Here is a 7,390-nt window from a genome sequence, read left to right on the forward strand (position 1 = left end):
GATATAAGTATCTAAGTCAAACATCTCCTCCCTTCAGGATGCTGAAGTGTGCCTATGAGGCTCCAACATCCCCAGAGCTTCCGCAAACATCCCTGAGCAATTTGAAAGCAGGCAGGAATCTGGGATGCATTAAATATGCAAGTAGCTCTTGTTAGCTCCAGCTCCCCAAATGACTCATCTGCTCATCTGGCTGTGAGGTGCCTGGGGCTCATTTTTCTCTTTGCAAAATCCCTGTTTTCTCCTGATGTAGGGCAGATGTGCTACTGCAGGATTTTACTTCCCTTCTCTGGAGCCACCATGTCCTTTGGGACCAAACAAAAGGTTGTGGCACCCGTCACAGGTCAGAGACAGGCTGGCACAGGAGCAATGCTGCGCTATGCACTGTCTGCAGATGTTGGAGAATTTAGGAATAGCCTTGAATGGGTTAAAAAAAGGCTTTGTGGAGCATAATGGCTCCTATCCCAGTGCCACAGGGATGGGGGAGGGCTTGGGTTCAGCCAAGGACTTCAGAGAACTCATAAGAGTCAAAGAAAACCATGAAGCAAGAGTGTGGCATTCAGCTCCCTGCTGAAAAAAGACCCTGAGTCAGAGCTGAAATGCCAGCAGTGAGTGTCGGACTACTGCGTGTCTGTATCAATGTAGAACCCAGCAAAGGCAAATGAAGTCTCACATGAGAGTCTCTTTTCTGGAGAGGTGGCTGTGGGAGAAACAACAGCATGATCTGCCTGCAAATTTCTTTACAGCATCAGTGAAACACCATCCATTCAGCTCCAGTGAGGTACCTTACTTTGATGGTTTGGGATACTGGGTGATGGCATCTGCTCCTGAAATCTTTTGGGCAGGACTCACTACCTGTTGTAGTCACTCAGTGCTGGCCACACTTTGACTGCCCCAGGGTCTCTGGTCTCTTCCAGTGTCTGAGCTCACCGAAACTTCCCTCCTTCCAAGCTGGCTCACTGCTGGGGCCAGGTTCCTCAGCAGCAAGGAGGATAACTGGGAAAGCAGTGTTCAGATGACACCCACTGCATCATGAGTTCAGCAGCTCCATGACTGCTGCTTCTTAAAAATATCTGGCACTTGTTCTCCCAAATCATGTGTTTTGGTGGAAATCTTGAAGGAAATCTGGGACTTTGCAGGAACCCTGGATTGTAGGGCTCCTCTTGCAGAACAGTTGGGTCCAGGTGCTGTCTGCTTGGGCACAGGTTTGCTCTGTACTCAGCAAGTGGTGCTATGCATTTAACATCCTCCTGCTGGGAACAGTAATCATGAGGAGTATAAAGAGGATCCATATTTTCAGGGTTCTTGTATGACTTCAGCCTCTGTTAGAAGGATAAACCTCACCACCATTTGAGTAAATCCTCCAGCAGCTATTTTATTAACTTTAATGAAGGTGTACTACCTAGGAGTTGCCATACCGGAACAGATGTCTCCTTTGTCATTTAATATTTCATATCCACTGGGTGAGTTACAAGTTGCTCTGGGCTATGCTCTAATGATGGAGTAAGGTAAGCATTTTGCCATCCGTTCATGTGGCTGTCAGGTGAGCATAGGTAAGAGCTGACAGTCTCAGGGCAACTTGCTGTAGGCATCCTGGGCTGGAGGCCATGACCAGCCCTGCACTCATGATCTACCTCCTTTGGGTCTTACTCATCTTGCAGTTTGCCGTGGTTTAAACCCAACCACAAAGCTTGTCCAATTCTGCTACTGCTGAACCCAGGACACAGTTCTCCAGTAGTGCAAGGATTCTCCACACTTATGTGTACTGTGGGGGAATAAGAGCTGAGTACACAAGGTGGATGTGCTGGTTTTGGGAGCTGCATATAGGTGGAGGTAAAGCTATGGAAAGCTTTGATTTCTGATGTGGTGGCAAAATGTTCTGCTGTTTTGGTGACTGCTCATTTCTGAGGACTTGGATTTTTCAGTTCCTGGATTGCTTCTGTGACCCACAACTGGCCTTGTTAGGAACTTGGCTAATGTCTTCTCTGTGCTGGAAACACAGGACAGTCTAAGTCCTTCCTGCTTGACTTTGCAATCTGCTTGATATTACTGCTCTCTGGTGCAAAAATAAATACCTAAGCAAAACAGGGCTGCAGCAAAATGAAAATGTCACCACTCAGGAAGAAAATCATCTTCCCACTTCTGTTCCTAGCTGTTACAGCAATTTCCTCCCCAAGACACCCTTTTGTGCTATGACTTCTAAATCCATTAAAACTCACAGACATTCTTATATTACACTGTCTTGTAAGCAGCCCACAGAAATAGGAGGATTAAAAAAAAAGCCCCTTCTGCACAAGCATGTAACAGAAAACTCCAAGAGCCTCCCTCTTTGGTGCTACACCCTTGTACAGCAGCACCTCTCATGTCTGAGGAAGTCAGTTGGGTGGGATAAGGGTATCAACCCTTGCTTCCAAATGGATTTTCTGAGAGTTCCACATATCCCTGGCACCAAGGCTTTTGTTTAATCCATGTGCAAATACTTTCTAAATCTCTAGACTGTGCTCATAGATGTAGCATGGACAGTATCATAGGGTAAAACTGCAGCATCCAGAACTTTGGCCAGCGAGGATATTACCCATCTGGGTAATATCCCGAGGAACCCAAGGGCATGAGACAGCTTAGCCCTGTTCATTTTAATAAGAATATATCATTAAAACACCACGTGTAACTTCACGTAACATCACCAGATCTCATCCTTCTTGTTAATTTTGCATTGACAGTGCTGATATAGGCTCCACCTAAACAATCAGTATGAAGGTGTAACACTGCAGTTAGACTATTTGGACACAGCCCATGTGTCTCCAGTGCCTAATTGCAGCGCCCGGGGCCTAGCATTTGGGATAGCACACAGTCTGCATTTCCACTTGCTCTCTTAAGCAGGACACTATAGAAAATGGACTAGAAGGATTTGTAATCTGAGGGTGGTGAGGTGCTGGCACAGGCTGCCCAGAGAAGCTTTGGCTGCTCCATCCCTGGCAGTGTTCAAGGCCAGGTTGGACAGGGTTTGGAGCAACCTTGTCTAGTGGAAGGTGTCCCTGCCCATGGCAGGGGGATTGGAAGTGTATGAGCTTTAAAGTCCCTTCCAACCCAAATATGATGATTCTAACGGTATTCTAACGGGTTCTGCTGAATCCAGCTGAAAAGCGAGGAACTGCCAAGGATGAAAAGCAATCTGGACTGTCAGAAATCACTGCTGCTGCTGAATAGCTGTTAGAGATAAATGGGATAGTTCAGGGGGATGCAGTAACAGCCTCTAATGATCAGCTTGTACAGTGGGCAGAAGCATTCTTCTGCTTGGTTCCAGCAGGTTTGGTTTGTTGATCTCCAACACACTGCACAACTTCCAGGTCCCATGTTACCTGGGCTTTCCATCATACACTCAGTTCAGGATCTCTGTCCCAGTGGGGTGGAACTCCATGAAGGTGTGAGTACTCCTCGTGGGTCTGGCTACAGGAAAAGCAGGTTTCAGCCTGACATTCACATCCATACAGGCACTTTTAATGTCCATTTTGAGAAGTTTTCCATGTCCCCTGCTGTGAACAGCTTTGCCAGATGGAACACTGAAACATGGTCTCTAGGGGTAGAGAGAGACAACGCTACCCACATGAATCATAAGGCTTCCTGTAAGAATCAGTATTTTCTCTTTCCTTTTTTTTGCTTGTTTTTTGGGGGAAGAGGTGGGGGTAGAGAAGAGACATTCACAACAAAAGAATGACCAGGAGCATGGTCTTGGCAAATGTGATCGCATAAACCTCCCTCTGGGTTTAATGACCTAAATAAGTATAATTTTCGGAGAAACTGAGCCTGAAACAAATTCCTTGAACAGCAGAGGGAACAGTACATGCTTTATGTCCTGAAAATCAGCCTAGGCTAGATTGCAGGTGCTTAAATATAGATTTAGGTGCCTGGCTGTGGGCAGATGAGAAATAATTCTAGTCAAGTCTTGCGATCATTTTAGTAGTTAAATGATGGGCAAAAATACCGTGATCCAATTGTAACACTGCTAAATCAAAACTAGCTTTGGTAATTACTTCTTATTTGCCTAACAGCCAGCATAGATGGCTCCTTATCTTCTCTGTTGTGTGCTGCATGGATGAAATGCAGACATGTACCTAAAAAGCTATTAAAAACTGAAAGGAAAAGTCATGTGGAAGAACTGCACATTTTACTGTGTTTAATAACCCAATTATAGTGTTTGAGGAGGTGCTTTCTTCTTCATTTTTCATGGGACTTAGCCCTGAAATATTAGCATAACCATTTCCTAGAAATACCATGCATATTCTATGGAAAAACAACAAAATGAAAATCAAAATGGTATTTTTTTTTTTTTTTTCACTCCTGCTTTATAACAGGCTAGACTGAAACTTAAGATTTGCCCTCTGGTTAAATGTCTTGTCCAGCTGGATTATCTTGCAAGTAACAGAAGGACAGAAAAACAAGGATCCAGATATATAGCATTTACTTTAAAAATGGATGCCTGCTTTCACAGGCAGAGGATGCTGAGTGGTGTAAGAGCCCTTTAACCCACTGGAGAAAGGTGTAATAATAAGCAAAGGATGGGAATGAAAAACTATGATGAATTCAACTTGAAAACATGCTACAGAAGTTTGAGATAATCTTCCCTGAACTGATCCAGTCCTAGATGTCCAAATGTGCTTGCATGGATTTGAGCTACTCTTGCAAACTATCCTTTACTCCTGTTCAAGCAGAGGTCTACATTGGAAGATGTTCAGACTTAAGTCCTGAACCCTTCAAGGATAAAAGGTTTTGATGTACTGTGGAAATAGGCAGGCAGCTAATGGAAAGCAAAGACTAGTAATGCTCTCCTTGAGGGGAGAGGGAAATGGGAGCATCCTCAACTTGGATGGGCCACCAGAGATGCGTGTGGGAAAGAGCCTACTGGGAGTGGAGAAATCTTCAGAGCACTGCACCACCATGCACACACGAGTGCACCCCCAGGAAACCAGGCTTCAGCGCTTCTGCTGTTTATAGGACATGCTCTCCCACGCCAGCTTGGTGGAAAGAACAAAACATGCTTTCATCCTGACAGAAAATACCACAAAGATATCATTGATGTTCAGCAGCCCCATCCTATCCTGCGACCTGCAGACTTCAGCTACCTCAGGCACTGATCTGCTTCTGACCTGTTTCCTTTAATCCTCATGAGGAATTGGCAGATCTCTCAAACTGTGGTTTACTTTCCTGGCCCCTTGGCAGAGAAGGCAACAAGAGCAGGTAGCACTGTGTCTTAACTTACTTTAGGTTTGTCAAGCTTGCTGCTTTGAGAGTTGTGGGTACCAAGCTGCATGTCCAGACTGAAACCATACAGCGCTGGGATGCTTATGGGTTAAAGCTGAATTTGGTGTTTCTCTTGGGCCATTTTAACAATAGCCAACACTAGTGGAATTGAACAGCTTTGAGGGCAAAATAAAACAAGTTATTGACATATATGTGGCAGCAGCAGAGTTGAAAGGTGTGGGCCAGTATAACTAAAAGAAGTTGCTCTTCCTTTATGGCAACCTGGAGATGGTTTCTGGTGCTTCACAGTGGGAACGGCTGTATCTCTTTGCCATTCACAGTCCTACAGTCTCTTTGCCATTTGGCAGTTACCATCTCCCAGCTGAAATGTGGTAACGCTGTGTGCCAATTCCCAGATCTTCACAAATGCAAAATAAAATGAGTTAGAACATCTATATGGTGACTGTTAAAGTCCTGCTAATTTGACAACTTGCATTTTGCTTTGATTTTCCCAGGCATATTCAGGTTCTCCTTCAAAGTTTCCCATTGTCTGCATGGTATCTGTGGGCACACAGTGCAGCAAAGCTTGCAGTCTCTAGGCATGAACATCCCTCACTCCCCAACAAAGTATCTCCATTGACATTTGAAATCCTTATGGAGAAGATACTATATCGCAAATGAGGTAGGGAGTATATCTCACGGGAGCTCTTGCTGGACTTAATTTCAATCTACTCTTTTATTTTTCATTTTCTAATATGAATTCTAAACTTACCAAGTTTACATCTTTTCATTCAGTCTATTACAGTGAGTGGAGAACTGAAATGTCATCCAAACTGAGAACAACTTTATAAAATGTCAATCTGAGTTGATACAGATAACCCCCTATTTCTTGCTGGGGATACTTCTCTGCAGATGAATCCACCTCCCTGCTCAGCCTTACAGTGGGAAATAGCACTGGTAACAGTCTATTCCTGAGCCTTTTTAACACCTGAGACATAGATCAGAACTTCTCGTTGTAAAACTGAAAGAAGGGACTCATCTGCAAACTCCAAAGCATGATTTCTGCTATTAGTCAGCCTTTTTTCTCTTGGAGCTCTCATGCAGACTAGGCGTCTTGTGTCTCTGCTGAGAAGAAAACCTGATTGTTTTTTCTATCAAATATATTTGCAGGCAATATAACCAATCTAAAAAGGCTAAAAAGGGATAAAGCTGGCAAAATCCTCATTCAATCGTAATTAATTAAAAAAAAAATAATTAAAAAGATTAGACTTAGTCTGTCCTGACTGAAGGTGCACAGGGCCTTGGGTGACATGGTCTAGTGCGAAGTGCCCCTGCCCATGGCAGGGGGTTGGAACTAGGTGATCTTAAGGTCCTTTTCAACCCAAACCATTCATTTAGGATTCCATAAACCCCTGTGCTGTAGCCACACGGCTCAGAAGCCAAAGTTGAAGGCCAATCTCCCCTTGATACCTGAGAACTGCTGAGGTCCATAAGCACCGAGTTGATGCTGAGGACTAATGGGAAAACACTGAAAAACCATGGGTGCATGCAAAATGCTTGCGGGGAGCACAGGTAGTAGAAAAAGCAAGCAAGGATATCAGCTTCCAAAGTATTTATTATGCTGCTGGCATTACAGTACAGTAACTTGTAGCAGCCTACCAGTACCTGAAGGGGGCCTATAGGGATGCTGGGGAGGGACTCTTAGTCAGGGACTGTAGTGACAGACAAGGGGTAACGGGTTAAAACTTAAACAGGGGAAGTTTAGATTGGATATAAGGAGGAAATTCTTTCCTGTGAGGGTGGTGAGGCACTGGAATCAGTTCCCAGGGAGGTTGTGAGTGCTCCATCCCTGGCAGTGTCCAAGGCCAGGTTGGATGAAGCCTTGTGTTGGATGGTTTAATGTGAGGTGTCCCTGCCCATGGCAGGGGGGTTGGAACTAGATGATCTTGAGGTCCTTTCCAACCCTAACTATTCTATGATTCTATGAAAGCGAGACACAACTTCCTGTGTAAAGAGGCCTCTTGAAAGTTATCCTTATCACCCCTCCTATGCTCCAGGTTTTTAGTTTTAAGGGGTTTTAGGTTTCAGATGTGAAAGTCTTAGTGGCTTTTTTAACTCATTACGGCCTTTTCTGTGAAGATGTTACCTGAGCCCC

The sequence above is a fragment of the Lathamus discolor genome, chromosome 3 (assembly GCF_037157495.1).
Source record: "Lathamus discolor isolate bLatDis1 chromosome 3, bLatDis1.hap1, whole genome shotgun sequence".
NCBI lineage: Eukaryota > Metazoa > Chordata > Aves > Psittaciformes > Psittacidae > Lathamus > Lathamus discolor.